Genomic DNA, 17,658 nt, shown 5'->3' on the forward strand with positions numbered 1-17,658 from the left:
GGAGTGGGATGGCAGCACGAGATTTCATCATGCTCCTCAGAATGGTGCGCAATTTAAAACTTAGGAATTGTTTATTTCTGGAATTTTCCACTTGATATTTCCAGACCATGGTTGACTGCGGCTAACTGAAACTGCAGAAAGTGAAACTGTGGATAAGAGGGGCCTCCTGTATACCTGCTCTTCTGTAGCTGAAGGAAACGTTAAAGTATTAGAAAGTAGGATTGATTATCTCAAGATGTTATTTCTTTAAAAAATAAAGATTTCAAATTTTAGAAAATTCCTTTGTATGTTAAGTTGTCTCTAGTTTTGTTTCTGAAGTATTGCTTTCAATTTGGTTATGATTTACTGGTGTCCCTACAACACAAGGAAAAATTGTCTTATAAGACAGCTGGTAAACAGCATCAACATATCCCATTTTCTTTTAACAGCATGGTACTATATGTGGGTATGTGGCTCTATCAGGTAAAAGAGAAGACCCATTGTTAAAGAATTTGGGTAAAAAGAAATTGGAAAGACACCACAGCTCTGAAGAGAAGTACACATGTATAGTGTGTGCATGCTTTAAAATTTCTTTAAAAAGCTATCCTTACTGCTTCCCTTCCTCTTCACTCTTAACTACCAGTTTAACCTAAAGTTCTGTCCCAATTTCATCATAATTTTTAACACCGTCTGTCAATGAGTATACATTTCACCCAAGTATAAAAATAAATTAACTTTTCTTACTTTTTCATAATTCAAATTAACTTCTATTTTTTAGTGTCAATTCCATTTGGTGGTGAATGCTTTTTTTAAAAAAAATAGCTTTATTGATGTATAATTGACACGTATTAAGTTGCATATATTTAAAGTGAACAATTGACAAGTGTTGATATAGATGTCCACCTGTAAAATTACTATCACAGTCAAGGTAATGAGTAAACCCATGACCTCCAAAGGCACTTTGTGCCCCTTTGTGGTCCCCTCTTCCTGCTCCTCTCCTCCATGCTTTCCAGAGAGTGACTCGCCTCCTTTCTGCACTGTAGTTTCCATTTTCTGCAGTTTTATATAAGTGGAATCATATAGTTTGTATTCATTTTTGCTGAGTTTCTTTTGCTCATAATTATTTTGAGATCATCCATGTTGTTTTGTGTATTAGTAGTTTATTACTTTTTCTTGCTAAATAATATTCCATGTTGTAGATACACCAGAATTGGTGTATCCATTCAGCTAGGGATGGACATTTGGGTTGTATCCAGCTTTGGAGGTTTTGACTATTATATGTAAAGCTGCTGGGAGCATTTTTTTTTCCCATTTATTTATTTTATTGCATTTTAAGTTTTGGGGTACATGTGAAGAACATGCAAGGTTGTTGCACAGGTACACACGTGGCAGTGTGATTTTTTTTTTTTTGAGACAGAGTTTTGCTCTGTTGCCAGGTTGGAGTGCAGTGGCACGATCTCTGCTGACTGCAACCTCTGACTCCCTGGTTCAAGCGATTCTCCTGTCTCAGCCTCCCGAGTAGCTGGGATTACAGCCACGTGCCACCACATGTAGCTAATTTTGAGGTTTTAGTAGAGATGGGGTTTCGCCATGTTGGCCAGGGTGGTCTTGATCTCCTGACCTCGTGATCCACCCTCCTTGGTCTCCCCAAGTGCTGAGATTACAGGCGTGAGCCACCGTGCCTGGCTGCATTGTTGTACAAGTGTTCGCGTGAACATATGCTTTTGTTTCTCTCTGGCAAATACCTACAAGTGGAATGCCTGTGGCATATGGTAGGTGCATGTTAGTTTTTAGGAAACTGCCATCCTGTTTTCCAAAGTGGTTGTGCCATCTTACATTCCCAGCAGCAGTGTATTTGTGTATGGTCATTCTCTCTACTTTTAGACATTCCAGTAGGGATGTTGTGATACTTTACTGTGGTTTTAATTTGTATTTTTGCTATGACTAATGATGTTGAGTATCTTTTCTTGTTTTATTTGCCATTCATATAACTTCTTTGATAATAACTGTTCATATGTTTTGCTTATTTTAAAAAAATTGGATTGATTTTTACTCAATATCCAGAGTTCCTTTTGTATTCAGTTTGTGCATCCTTTGACAAATGTGTTGGAAAAATATTTCTTCCCAGCTTGTGGCTTGTCTTTCATTCTCTTAAGAGCATCTTCTGAAGAGCAGAAGACCTATCTTAAATGTGATAGAGTTTATCATTCTTTTTTTTCTAAGAATCATGCTTTTTTGTAGAAATTTTTTCCTAAATCACGAAGGTTTCTGATGTGCTTTCTTCTAGTAGTTTTATAGTTTGCATTTTATATTTAGGTATTTGATTTGTGGTGAGAGGTTTTTATTTATTTATTTATTTGCATAAGGCTTTCTAGTTGATCCAGTACCATTTGTTTTGAAGACTTTGTTCTCCAGCGAATTGCCTTTGCACCTTGTTGACAATCAGTTGACAATACATGTGAAGGTCATTTTGGATTTTGTTCTGTTTCATTCGTCTGTTTTTGATTATTATGCCAATACCATGCTTTATTTTTATGTATGTATGTATGTATTTTGAGACAGAGCCTTGCTCTGTTGCCAGGCTGGAGTGCAGTGGTGCGAACTTGACTCACTGCAGCTTCCACTTTCTGGGTTCAAGCGATTCCCCTGCTTCAGCCTCCTGAGTAGCTGGGACTAAAAGTGCGAGTCACCATGCCCAGCTAATTTTTTGTATTTTAGTAGAGATGGTTTTACCATGTTGACCAGGATGGTCTCGATCTCCTGACCTCATGATCTGCCCGCCTTCGTGTCCCAAAACGCTGGGATTGCAGGTGGGAGCCACTGTGCCTGGCCACCATACTTTATAATAAATCTTGATAGCTTTATAATAAATCTTAAAATCAGTAGTGTAAGTCCTCTAACTTTGTTCTTCTTTTTAAAGGTTGTTTTGTCTATTTTTAAGCCCTTTGCCTTTCCATTTGAATTTAAAAATCAACTCATCATTTGCTACCAAAAAGAATCCTGTTGGAATTTTTATTGGGATTGTGTTAAAGCAACAGTTCATTTTGGGGGAGAATTGACACTTTACCAATATTGAGACTTCCAGTGCATGAACACAAGTATATGTCTCCATTTATTTAGATATTGTCGAGACACAGGGTCTCTCCTGTTCGTGTGTTAAGAGCAGAGGAACTGACCTCCTTTGTTTTTGGCTATCTTTTCAAGGATGTGTGTATAGCAGACATCCTTAGTGGACAGAGATGCTGTCTCCTTCCAGAGCATAGGGTGGGTTTATTTATACCCATGTAGTAAAGATAATGCCCCTCTAGAGCAAAGTTCAGCCAGAGCTTGGGGTTCCTCTCCTGAGACACAGCCCACAGCATGTGTGTGGCCCTGTGGAATTGGGTCTTAAGCTGACATAAACAACAGCTCTGCCTATGGCTGTTGCTATAACAGGTTCTTGGTCTCAGACTCAAGAGTTTGTGTCTGCTGCCAGCATCTGTAAAACTCCAGTGTGCTAGCTTATTAGCTTGCAAGTGGTAAAGCCCTAGACCTTCCGCAGTTTGAGGGCAGGTCCAGGCTACGCTTGTGCTCCATTGATAACACTTACCTACCAGGGTTGGACAGCTTTTTTCCTCTCAAGAATCACAGAATCAGAGGTGGTTCCTAGTCCTGACCTATAAGGTAACTATCCGGGCTGGTTGTTAAGGACCATGAGCAAGCGGACAATGTTGGTTTGTGGGAGTGGATGGTGGTGGTGCCAGGGAGAGACTAATGAAGAATACCTAATACTTCTTGAGTACTGGTCATGGCTTTAAGTGCATTACTGTCAGTATCCTGTAAGGTAAATGTTGTCTTTGTATTATAGATGAAGAAACTGAGGCACATAGAGGTGAGTAAGGTGGCAGGGTTATATAGCTATGGGTGGTGGAGCTGGGATTTGAGACTCCGACCGCCTGGCTCCAGACTCTGTTTCCCAACCAATCTGTGGAACTGCTGCTCAGCAGGACATGGCTTAAGGGTAGAAGCCTTAGTGCTGGGTGACATTTTTTTGTTTGTTTTTTGAGACTAGGTTTCGCTCTTGTTGCCCAGGCTGAAGTGCAGTGGTGCAGTCTTGGCTCACTGCAACTTCCACCTCCCAGGTTCAAGCGATTCTCCTGCCTCAGCCTCCCAGGTAGCTGGGATTATAGGTGTCCGCCACTACACCCGGCTAATACTTGTAATTTTAGTAGAGATAGGGTTTCACCATGTTGGCCAGGCTGATCTCAAACTCCTGACCTCAGGTGATCCACCCTCCTCAGCCTCTCACAGTGCTGGGGTTACAGGCATGAGCCATCGCACCTGGCTAGTGCTGGATGACTTCTCACCTTTAGCTGACATTAGGTCTGGTTTTGCTTGGCTTCTGAATCAGTTCCCCTGAAACAATATGCCAGTCTCTACTTAGGCTAATTTGTAGCCAGTAATCCTACTTTCTCATAAGAAGAAGAGTTAAAGAAGAATTTAGGCTAAATGTTCTCTATGGCCCTTTTAGCTCTGGTCCTCCAGAAGATTCCTGGGCTGAGTGAAAATTGTGATGGGTTTCATCTTAATTTATGCAGTTCTGTCTATAGCAAGCAACCCAAGAGTGTTAGTTCTTGTCCCTCATCAGAGATTATGTTCTTTGACTCAGGTGGGCTTTTCCTGCTTAAGCTTTGGGTAATAGATAATATGAGGTGCTTGTTAAGTTGTGTTAATGCAATATTTGCTTCTGGGACATCATCCCAGGCTTTCTTATTCATGAAGATAATTAATGGTTCTTTCAACATGATGAACACAGCCCACCCCCTCATAAATCTATTGCAAGGTCATCTTACTTTAGAATCTTTGGAATCATTTGTTCTAAAGTCAAACAAAACAAGATCTATTTAAGCCTAGGATGTTTGACTCCTGAGTTATGCATGGGATTACTTTAAATCTTAAATTATAGAATTTGGTATGTGTTTTAGGAAGGTGAATATATAGTTTATAATAGAATAGGAAAATAGGAACAACAGTAGTTCTTGGTGCTTGGGGGTGGTGCTGGTGGTACTGGGACTGTTTTCAGAATCTAGACTATCATAACTGCTTAGGACTAAGAGAAAATTTGAAAACTGGCTTCTTCTCCTTTGCTTTTAGATAGATCTACTTCATGAAAACCTACTGGACAGATAAGATTCTCTTCTAATTTTTAAAAGATCGAGGAAAAAAATATCTCATTATCCCTTTTAGTAATCGGTTTCTACTTTTATCAATTTGTTAAGAAATTTGATATATTTTAATAAGAACATGGGCTTTGGACTCATTAGACCCAGATTTGAATTGCAGCTTTCCTGCTTGTGAATTTACGTAACCTTTTAGAATGCTGCTTTTCTGATGTATAAAGTGAGAATTTCTTCCTCAAGGATCTTAATGTATGTTACAATGCAATGGTATTTAGGCTAACACCTAAGGCGGTAGGTGTTAAATAGGTGCTAGTTTTCCTTTTTATTTCTAATCTAAATATCTCATGTTTTAGGGATAAAAGACTTGGAATGGAAAAAAAAAAAAAAAACTCATGCTCCAGTGAAAGCTCATTTTCTTTTATTTTGCTTGCCGTGAAGGTGGCAGGTTACTTTCAAGTATGTAGACTTCTCTGATTCAGAGAGTATGGACCCAGTTGCTGTTAACCATCCCTGAGTAATCATCTCATTTCCTTTAACCTTTGCTGCATTTCATTTTTCTCCCCTTTTTTCAACTACATGGCTGGCATTTTCCCAGGCTTTGTCCAGATTCTTCACATTCCTCTTAAGCCACAGAACTGGCATAGAACTCTAGTGAATAACTGGTGAGGACAGAGTGTATTGAGATGGTGACCACATGTTACGTAACTGTTAATGCAGACTGCTATTGTGATCACAGGAAGCTGCATTTCCTACCATGTTTTCAACGCTAAAAGGGCAGATAGGCAGTTATTCCCACTTACATCTGTTTGGCTTGTCTGAGTAACATGAAGCATTGATCAGGTTCTACCAGATTTGTGTCTTCAGCCCAGACCCCTGTCCCAAGCTCTAGACTCATAGATTGAACGGTCTACTTGACATCTCCACACGGACATCTAATAAACATTCACATTCAGTGTGTTCAGGCTAAACCCCTAATATTCCCTCATACCAAATTCTAATCTCTGTTGATTACAACTATTTTTCTAGTGTCTCAGACTTTTAAAAAACCTTTGAGTGATTCTTGTCCGCTTTTAATCTCTTAAACCCACATTCAATCTGTTAGGAAATCCTGATGGCTCTGCTTTCAAAACATCTCCAGAATCTGATCATCAGCCACCACTCCCACCCAGATTTTTTGTTGTTGTTGCTGTTTTTTTTTTTTTTTTTTTTTTGAGAGAGAGTCTCGTTCAGAGTCTCGTTGCCCAGGCTTGAGTACAGTGGCACAATCTTGGCTCACCACAACCTTCTGCCTCCTGGGCTCAAGCGATTCTCCTGTCTCAGCCTCCCATTAGTTGGGATTACAGGTACCTACCACCATGCCCAGCTGATTTTCCCACCCAGTTTTGAGCCACCATGACCTTGGGTTGAGAGCTTCCTATAGGTCTCCCTATGGTCCATCCTTCCAGGCCATGAATTGGGAGCCAAGGGTATGATGGAAAAATCCCTGACCACCTCTCCTTACTGAACAGCCAAAATGCTGGGTGAGACACAAAAAGCATTTTACTTATTTGATACACACACACACACACACACACACACACACACACCCCTAGAGCATGAAAGTCAAGTGAAAGTGAGAGGGCAGAGGTTAATAGAGAATTTAGCTTCTTGCTTTAAGGGTATTTTTCAAATGCGTCCTCTCGTTTTCATGGCCCCCAGGGTGTGGGAGGTAAGAGACAAAGCCTGGGCCCCACATCAGGTGAGTGTCCTAAAAGGAAACTCCCAGAGGTGTTTCCCAGCAGCATAGGGGTAAACTCCCTTAATCCTGAGGTTATTTTAGGAAAATTGTTTTGACCTTTGGTATTGAGTGTAGTGGGGGAAAATCACTTCTGAAAATTAATAGGCTGGTTTTCATGCAAGTTTAAAGCTTGTATTCAAACCACCCAGGTGGTCCCTAAGAGAGTTAATTTTTGTGTCAACTTGACTGGACCATGAGATGCCCAGACATTTTGCCAAACGTTAACTCTGGATGTGTCTATGAGGATGTTTCTGGATAAGAGACTGAGTAACGCAGATGGCCTTCAGCCAGGTGGGTGGCTCTCATCCAATGAGTTGGAGCCCCAGTAGAATAAAAAGGATCGCCTAGACTGCTTGAGTGGGACGTAGGCCTTTCCTGTCTTTGGATTCAAACCGAAACACCAGCCCTTCTTGGGTCTCTGGCCTGCTGGCTTTCACACTGGAACTACACACTGGCTGTCCTGCGTCTCCAGTGCATGGACTGCAGATATTGGGACCCCCTCATCCTCCAAAGGAGGCCTTCATTGGCCACAGCAGGCCCTTCTCACCACTGGCCAGGATGAGACTTAGCAGTGCCAGCTGTAGGGCTGTGGCCACAGCAGTGATTTTAGTGGTGGGTTTGTGCCCTGTGCTGGGCCAGAGTCTTTCTCCAGGAATTTTCTGGCTTGAGCTGGTGAAGAAGAGTGTTTTTTCCCCATTCTTGGGCCATGGAACTTTTGCATGTGACTCTAGAGCTGCCTGTGGCCATGCTCCTGGTCATCTGGAGAAAGTTTATCTGTGTTCTCAGCTGCTGAAGCCAAGACATAAATGCTGACCTGAGATGCAAAGGAGCCCTACAGATTGCAGTCAGCTTTCCCTGCCCAGGCTGGGCTGTGTAGCTTTTCCTCAGATTCTGAGTTAACCCAGTGTTTTTCGTAAGTGAGTCCTTTTATTTTTCTTAAGCTAATTTAAGGATCATTTTCCTTCCCTTGAGGGCACTGTGCCCACTCCCCCAACTTTTGATTTCACATCTTTTCCATGGCACCAGTTGCGTTCTGACATGGCATGTGATTCCCTTGAGTGTCTGGAATTTGGCTATATCACATAACACAGAGAAAGGCTGGGGGGTTTAGTAACTAGTGAATGTTCAATGATGTGTCTTCATAATTCTTTTCAACCCAAGTGTGGGACATTGTCAGAGCACTGTATATGTTATGATTCTAGTAAGCAACCTCTTTGTTACATGAACCTTGGGTGGTCATTTGATAGAAAAGCAATATATTTAAGATCTTTACTGACAAAGAATTTTAAATGTAAAGGTTTTATTTTGTTGGTCAAGTGTTTCTCTTAATACTTTTGTATTAGCCCACTGTTTAGCCTATTAGTCTAAACAGTGGGCTAATAGTGTGATCTAATATAAGTTGTAGTTTTTATCTTTAAAAACGTTTCTCAAACATTGACTTGAAACTTGTCCTTCAGAAGGTCCGGTAGAACAAAGATGTCAGCCTTTTCACAAGAGAGTGCTGGGACTGTTTTCTTTGATTAATCAAAGCTTACATGATAACTTTAATAAGAAATATCATTTAAATGTTTGTTTTTTTTCACTGTTATTATAATTGAGCAGTCAAATGGCCACTTCGTATGTCAAGGAATGTCAGAAAATGTTTGGCTTGCATATGTCGAGTCTGACAAGTTGAACGTAATCTAAACTTTACTGTAGTCTGGTCAGGATACAATTAACTCAAAGGATATTGAGAAAGGGGAATGAGTTTATGTGAAGATGAATTTGGTGTGTGACGTGGTCAGCTTGACGTCATGGTAAAAAAAAAATTCAAATGGAAATTTACAAGAAGTAGCTTTATACATTTTATTATTTATTTGCTACTTGATCATAGCTTTTAAAAACAAATTTATTATACTTTAAGTTCTGGGGTACATGTGTAGATCATGCAGGTTTGTTACATTGGTATACATGTGCCATGGTGGTGATTTGCTGCATCCATTGCTCTGTTACCTACATTAGGTATTTCTCCTAATGCTATCCCTCTCCAATCCCCCGACTCCCTGCTATTCCTCCTTAACCCCCCACCCCCAGACCCTGGTGTGTGATGTTCCCCTCCCTGTGTCCATGTGTTCTCATTGTTCAACAGTCGTTTATGAGTGAGAACATGTGGCATTTGGTTTTCCGTTCTTGTGTCAGTTTGCTGAGAATGATGGTTTCCAGTTTCATCCATGTCCCTGCAAAGGACATGAATTCATCCTTTTTTATGGCTGCATAGTATTCCGTGGTGTATATGTGCCACATTTTCTTTATCTAGTCTACCATTGATCGGCATTTGGATTGGTTCCAAGTCTTTGCTATTGTGAACAGTGCTATAATAAACATATGTGTGTATGTGTATCTTTATAATAAAATGATTTATAACCCTTTGGGTATATACCCAGTAATGGATTGCTGGGTCAAATGGTATTTCTATCTCTAGATTCTTGAGGAATCGCCACACTGTCTTCTACAATGATTGAATTAATTTGCACTCCCACCAACAGAGTAAAAGTGTTCCTGTTTCTCCACACCCTCTCCAGCATCTGTTGTCTCCTGATTTTTTAATGATTGCCATTCTAACTGGCATGAGGTGGTATCTCAATGTGGTTTTGATTTGCATTTCTCTAATGACCAGTGATGACCTTTTTTTCATATGTTTGTTGGCTGCATAAATGTCTTCTTTTGAAAAGTGTCTGTTTGTATTCTTTGCCCATGTTTTGATGGGGTTGTTTGTTTTTTTCTTGTTAGTTTGTTTAAGTTCTCTGTAGATTCTGGTTATTAGTCCTTTGTCAGATGGGTAGATTGCGAAAAATTTTTCCCATTCCATTGATTGCCGGTTCACTCTATTGATAGTTTCTTTTGCTGTGCGGAAGCTCTTGAGTTTAGTTAGATCCCATTTGTCTATTTTGGCTTTTGTCGCCATTGCTTTTGGTAATAAATGGTGTTGGGAAAACTGGCTAGCCAACACAGAAAGCTGAAACTGGATCCATTCCTTACACTTTATATAAAAACTAACTCAAGATGGATTAAAGATTTAAACATGAGACCTAACACCATAAAAACTCTAGAAGAAAACCTAGGCAATACCATTCAGGATATAGGCATAGGCAAGGGCTTTTACATTTTTAGAAGAGGGACAAAAAACATTTCTTTGAAAAGAATACAATGGTTGTTAGAGTTAGAACTCAAAAATCAAGAAAAGAATAACGAGCAACCTTTGACAACAGAAAATTATTGATGAGCTTTGAAAAGTTTTCCCATAGAGCACAGGGTCGGGCACAAGGGCAGCTTGGGAGGAGTGGACAGAGAGGAAAGAGGCTGGTGGTTAGGGTGATGCTGCTTTGGGGGATTTGTTGCTGAAAGAGTTTTATGTGTTTGTATTAAGAGTAATCAGATTCTAATTTTCAGGATTTCAATCTAAAATGAAAAATAAGAACAAGAATTAACTATTTTACTTCAAAATACACTGTGCCTTCCTTAGAATATTTTCTTGGGCTAGGAGTTCACTGTTCCCCTGCAGTTCATCTTTAGACAGTGGCATTTAGGGCATCAAAGTAGGTTACTAAAGTGTAATGCTTGCTCCATTTTTGTTGTTTGTTTTACTATAAGCCACAAGTATTGGAATAATTTCTGCAATCATCCTTTCTGCATGAATTCTTCATTATTCTTTAGGAACAGATGCCATTGAATGTTCTTCATAACTCATTGATGACGGATCTGGGTGCTTAGGATGATTGTTCTTTATGAGATTAGGAAACCCCAGCTAATTAAATCTTCCATATGATTTGTAGGACTGCCAGCTGTGCACACAGTCAACTGATGACAATCTTAGTTACATAATGTCTTGGAAACCCTTTGTATTCAGATGTCAAACAAAACTCTTTAGGAGATAAAAACTGGGGAGTTAGTATTTGTGGGTTACGTTTCTTGGACACAAATATACCATTTGTGTAAGGGCTAAAATCGTTAAGAAAAACTTGGACCTCCTGTGCCCTGTCAAAGTCCTGACATCCCAGAGCAGCCCCGGCCAGGCAGGAAGGCACACAGCTAGTCTTTTCTTCTGGCTCACACCCTCCCAAGCCAGAGGACCCTGCCAGGCCACAGATACCTGGATGGAGCAGACTGCCATGGCCCTGGACAGCCACACAGCTTCGACCCAGAAACAGATCAGAGTGGGGGACCTAGCCCCATCTAACCTGGGAGGCTGTGCAGGAGAGCTCCGCTTACATTCTGTGGGGCTGTAGGACCCTTCAGAGGATTTCTTAACAGTTGTGTCAGGTGACAGCATGCTAAGACCAAGAAAAGAATGAAGAGAAACCTTTGTCTCACACCTGCGTGTTGCGCGACTCAGAGCCATCCATGAGAGAGTGGTGAAAGTGGTACTGTGCCTGAGCCCGTCACAGCTTGGAGAAGGACCTATGTTGCCTTTCTTCATGATTGATTTGGTTGTGTCTGTGAAGAATGGTCACCATCAATTGCTTATCCCACACCCTTTTTCCTTTTTTCATTTCTAACAGAACCTCAACTTTATTCAGGGCTCCATCCTCCCTTTCATGGATCATCTGACTTAGGGAAAGAGGTGCTAAGCTCCAGAAGGGGGTTTCAGAGAGCACATTCTCCCCCTTTCCCCCTCTCCTCCCCCTTCCCTTCCCCTCTCACTCCCTCCCTCGAGGTATCAGGATTTGTAAGACTCTCCAACGGATTCTAACACGAGACAGGGTTGAAAATCAATGGTTTGAGCCAGTCCTAGCCATCTTATTGTGTGCCAGTGATGGGTTTAGGGTTCAAGGCATAAGGTGGTCAGTAAATGGCATCCTTCTGCCAACAGTGCGTGGTATAGAGGTGGGCACATGACCTGAGTAGCTACATCCAGATCTGAGGGGTGGGGGAGAGACTTCTTCACTGGAGATGAATAAGGAAGCATGTGTCCGCGAATGCTAGCCTTACAGTTGATGCTGTCGGGGCAAGCAGAGAAAATAACGAACCTAGATCTTAGATAATATAATCAAGACATTGGATCCAGCCCTGGACTTCTTGTTATAAAAAATAGTAAATGTTATTATGTTTAAGCCACTTTGAGTTGCAGTTTTGTACTTTTAGCTGAAGTATTTTGTACTTTTAGTTGAAGTATTTTGACTGTTTCTGTAGTAATACAGAAACCAACTGTCCTAAATCAATTCCAAGTTTCTTGATATGCAGAATAAAGGGATATAAAGAAGGCATGATAGTTGGAGATAACATCTCCCTTTTCTTGAAAACATACCTGCCAGCACCACTTACTTGCTTTGCTCTTCTTAACAAAATATAGCCGGGCGCGGTGGCATGTGCCTGTAGTCCCAGCTACTCGGGAGGCTGAGGTGGGAGGATCGCTTGAGCCCAGGAGTTCTGGGCTGTAGTACACTATGCTGATCGGGTGTCCGCACTAAGTTTGGCATCAATATGGTGACCTCCTGGGAGTGGGGGACCACCAGGTTGCCTAAGGAGGGGAGAACTGGCCTAGGTTGGAAATGGAGCAGGTCAAAACTCCTGTGCTGGTCAGTAGTGGGATTGCGCCTGTGAATTGCCACTGCACTTCAGCCTGGGCAACATAGTGAGACCCCATCTCTTAGAAAAAAAGATGAAGGGCCGGGTGTGGTGGCTCATGCCTGTAATCCCAGCACTTTGGGAGGCCAAGGCGGGCGGATCACAAGGTTAAGAGATTGAGACATTCCTGGCCAACATGGTGAAACCCCATCTCTACTAAAAAATATAAAAATTAGCTGGGTGTGGTGATGCATGCCATGCCTGTAGTCCCAGCTACTCGGGAGGCTGAGGAAGGAGAATTGCTTGAACCCGGGAGGCGGAGGTTGCAGTGAGCCGAGATCGTGCCACTGCACTCCAGCCTGGCACCTGGTGATGGAGCAAGACTCTGTCTCAAAAAAAAAAAAAATGCAGATACCAAATGCAAATAGAGATGAACAGAGCCCTCTGCATGTGGCTAAGAAGTGGAGGTCGAGGGATGGGGTGCTGGAGCGCCCACCCTGCATGTTAGTTGTGGGTTTTGGGCAAGCTCCTTGACCACCTGAAGAATGGTGATGCTCGCATCACTTCAGAGCAATTAGGAGAATGAAATTCATTGCCCTACACAGAGCACCTGGCACAGGCCTTGGTGATGGGCTTCAGTGGGAGCACATGAAACTGCCAGTACTCATCCATTTAGACCAATGAGAACAACAGCTTCACATGGTTCAGCTGCATGATTCGTTTAATCATGATAGCTCTCATTAATAACGCAATTGAGGATGTCTGTGTGCATAACTGAAGCATTAATTTGGCTTCAAATAATGTTCAGTGAAAGTTTTTAAAAACCGAAATTAGCCATGTTTCACTTCACTTTGCATGATTGAAGACCTTAGTCAAAGAAATAACCTATGAATTTATTTTTCAAGATTGTGCACAGAATATTTAATTTGTAGGGATACAGAAGATTATAACTATATCATTCTTTATGCCTAGTGTTACCAAGGCAAGCTTTTCATTGATGTGGTGTGGTGGTGGAGGGTTGCCTTCTATCTAGCGTTGTGCAGTCTGTACATGACGGGCGCTTTTGTCGGGAACAGCTGGGGAGGCAGATGTGAATAGAGCACATTTACTTGTGCATTTACTCCATGACAGGCACTGGACTAGAGCCTTTCCTTATGGGATTTGGTGTAATTTGGATGACAGACATATTTCGTAGGTGGGGACACTGAGGCTTAGTAGTGTAGAGGCTCTGTGTGATAACTAGTGATGACTTGTAAGAGGTGGAGGTGACTTCAGTTCATGCTTATAGACAAGTTTAAGGCTTACGGACAATCAGGAAGTCACAAAACAAATAGGAAACTCTTGACTTCTTTTCCACTTAGAAATTGAAGTCACTGAGCTCTTGGCCCAGGAGGATGGCCTCACATCTAGGAATGATATCGTTACATACTATTGGATATGAGAATTTTGAAATGACTTTTTTTTTTTTTAAGACAGAATCTTGCTTTGTAGACCAGGCTGGAGTGCAGTGGCATGATCTCGGCTCACTGCAACCTCTCCCTCCCAAGTTCAATTTACTCTTTTGCCTCAGCCTCCTGAGTAGCTGGGACTACAGGCGCCCACTACCACACCCAGCTAATTTTTGTATTTTTACTGGAGTTGGGATTTTGCCATGTTGGCCAGGCTGATCTCAAACTCCTAGCCTCAGTGATCCATCTGCCTCAACCTCCCAAAGCATTGGGATTACAGGTGTGAGCCACTGTGCCCGGCCAACTTTTGAATTACAATTTAAATATCCTTAGCACTTACCACTGTCTCTTAGTTTGTACTAATTTTGGCTATTCTTTTAACTATAAATAGGAAGAAAGCTACCTTTAGGAGTTTTTTAGTCTGTAGTGGGATCCTAACAATGGCTCACGCTGTTGTCCAGCTGGGTTTGTTAAGATGCACTTCCTATCTATTTGGCAGGATTACTTAACAGTAGTGTGTTTCATTTTCTTTTGGGCTAAAGACTTCCTTCCCAAAGTAAAAATGCAGTAATATGTGTGAAAGTAGTTTGTAAGTGGTAAATTGCTAGTCAAGTGTAGGTTATTTTTGTCATCCTCTCCTTCTGGAAAGAATCAGGCCTTGAGAGGGTGCCGGCAGTTTGTCCCACAGTGTTAGCTATCAGTTCCCCGCTTCTTGCAATTGAAGAGCTACAGTATCTTCTCAAGTTTTTAACGGGAGTCTGGAAGCTTAGGTGGCGGGTATAATTCTCTGTGACAGATTTATGAATTTTCCCACGGAGGTGTGCAGGCTTCAGAATAAATTGCCCTTAATTGTCAGCTTGAAGGGATAAGGCTGCATCCCCCCAAAAGGTGAGGATGCTCCTGCGTCCCAATAGAGCCTCATGTTTTCATATTCTGTAACTTTCGTGGCTGACTTAGTGTACCTGTTATCAGAACTGTGATATAAATATCCTGTAACATTTGAGGAATTCCAAACCCTAGAGGTCCAAACATTTTTGAGTTCCATTTCTTAAAACAGGAACAAGACTTGAAGGAGCTGCCTGAAAAGCACAGCAGTAGCCCCGTGAGAAGTAGGAGGGGAGGGAAGGCCCTGCTGCTCCTGTGCCTTGGTTGCCTGTGTGTATGCGGTGAGCCCTGTGGGTTTTGTCAGGCCTGGGAGTGGAAGGAAGCAGAGCCTGCGGCCTGAGCTGTGTGTGTCCTCCATTGCTCGTCCGGCTGGCGGCTCTCAGCCATCCCCTCATGGGGAGAGAAGAGGAAGCAGCTGGGTTGACAGCACCCTCTGTCCCAAGGAGGCTGAGCTGTGAGGAAGGCACCATCATGGAGGAGGGAAAAGGAAGACCAGCTCTGAGGACAGCTGCACCCACAGAGCGCGGCCCTGTGTGCTCTGTGATCTCAGGGTGTGTGGATGTTGGGGTGAGGGAGGGCTGGGCCACAGCTTTTACCAGAATTGAAAACAGGCTTAAACTCAAAAAAAGGTTTAGGAACCATTGCTCCCAAGATAATCACCCAACTTGTAGAATTGCTGATGTCTTCAGAGGAGTCAGCCAGTGCATGGCAACTGACTGATAGTAAGGATAATTAATTTTTTGTTGTTTCAAACTTAGGTGCTAAATTGAATAGTTACAGGTTGAAAGGGCAAGATGATGAGGTGTACTGTTTTCCAGGGGAAGGCAGGATGCCGGCAGTCTGGCAAGAGACCTTGCTGGTCTGGCCTCCTCCCCCTGTGAGGGCCCCACGGTGATCTTGGTCATGAAATGCTGCCTTGGGCCTTGCTCACTCACACTGATGGCTTGGCCTCAAGGCCGTCTTTGCTAGTGATGGGGAGGCTCTTGTCCCATGCAGACAAGATGACTTCTTCCTAGTTTCCAACGACTTAGCAAGCCAAACTACTCATCACGAGGTTGCCCCAAAAGGATGGGAATTGAGCAATGGAAGGATGTGGGGAGCTAGATGCGGATGAGCCCTGAGATGCCCAGGTGTCACCCTCCCCTCACCACAGTGCCAACTCCAGTGATGGCCTTTCCCATGCTGTCCTTCACGTTCTCCCCCATGCTGCCAGGTGCCCCTTCAGTTCACAGGGCCTTGCCCCTGGGGCATCACCGGCACAGTTTCTCTGTCCCCTGTGAGGGTGAGGGCAGAGACCGAGTCCTGGTCATTGCTCTGTGCTCAGCTGTGACCCAGAGCTGGGGAAATAGCAGTGTTTCATCTGTATTTATCACATGAATGAAGGTGTTTTGGTCTGGCCTTCTGAAGGTTACAGCAAGGTCATTCTGATCGGAGTTTCGGGTGATTCAGGAATCTTTATTCATATGTTATTGATTGCATTTCTAATTTATTTTCCAGGATTTCTAATTATGTACATTCAGGATTTCTAATTACGTACCTTCAGGATTTCTAATTATGTACATTCTAAGGTTGCAGGTTTTCCTAGTTTCACTCTGAGGTGGTAACATTGTTTACAGCTTCTCAGGGGAGTCTTGGGCTTCTCTGGGCTACTCCTGTAGCTCTGTGGATGGAGCACCTCCAGATGGGCCCACCACACAGCTGGCTCAGCAGTACAGCTGCGTTGGGGAGTGGGCAGCGTCAGCCTCCCCATCACACTGGGCAGCAGCATTGGAAAGGTGACTTTTCTGGGGCCACAGAGCTAGTAGGTGGGGGAGCCAGGGTCAAGCCCTGCTTTTTCTGATTCCAGAGCACCATGCTTGGCTCACCCATGCAGAACCGTGGCAGCGGACAGCCAGGGGACACACAGGTTGTTTGATTGACTCACTGACGGGCTCATTCATGCATTCACTAAACACTTAGTGAGCGCCTCTTAAGGACCAAGTGCGCCGCTGGTATGGAAGAAGGGAAACAGTTCTTACTCTCACAGATTTAAAGTTTCTTCACTGGTATACTCCAGTGTTAGTGTGTTTTGTAATTGTTTAGCATTGTGAAAGTGGAATTGATTTGGGTCTAATCCAAAAGTTTTATAGCATAGAGAAGAAAAGTCAGAGACACCAAGAACATTTAAGCCCTGATGTCCAATTTCTCCAAAGATTCAAACTTTTTCACTTTGCTAAAACTTTCAAATACAGGAAAACGTGTGTGTTTCAGAGAGCCCTGACTCTGAAGACAGCTCATTGGAAAAGGAAGCATCTGCAGCTGTCATTTTTGCCAGACATCATTGGTTAGTTTTCCAGCAGAGAGGAGAGCTCAGCAGCACTCGTCCTTGCCCTCTGGGACACCTGAGTCCAGGGAGCGGCTGGAGAGAGGGCATTGCTGCTGAAGCCCTGAGGGAGTTCTGTCCCCTGGCTTTGTAGTGGGTCTGCTCTGTGTGTGCTTGTGCTGGGCCTGGGAAATGTGGGCGACTTTACATTTGCCCTCTCTCTGCTGTACTTCACACCTCTTTTTCCCTCACCTGCTTTCCTGAGGGTGCATCTTGCCCTGGGGTCCTGTCCACAGCAGGCTTCTCCAAGGCTGCATGCTCTCCAGGCAGTCATGTCTGTACCCACGACTGTCACTGCTTGCTTTATTACAGTGGCACTGAAGTATCTAGCTTGAGCCCAGATCTTTCTCCCAAGCTCTGAGCTAGCACGTTCAGTGCCTGTTCTTCCCTTCATATGGACATCCCACAGCCGCCTTGTGACTACCAGAGATGGACTTGTTGTGCTTCCCCTGGGGCTTGCCCTGTGCTCTCTCTGACATCCTGGCTGATGGTGTCCCCTTTCCT

At 43.0% G+C, this 17,658-nt stretch overlaps 1 protein-coding gene across 2 annotated transcripts in view; it reads left to right on the top strand.

The window, feature by feature from the left end:
• HSF2BP (heat shock transcription factor 2 binding protein) overlaps positions 1-17,658 on the top strand; it is a 109,154-nt gene that overhangs the window by 74,564 nt on the left and 16,932 nt on the right. The window lies entirely within an intron of this gene.

This window comes from Sapajus apella, unplaced genomic scaffold, assembly GCF_009761245.1.
Source record: "Sapajus apella isolate SASKATOON/1434 unplaced genomic scaffold, GSC_monkey_1.0 scaffold8, whole genome shotgun sequence".
NCBI lineage: Eukaryota > Metazoa > Chordata > Mammalia > Primates > Cebidae > Sapajus > Sapajus apella.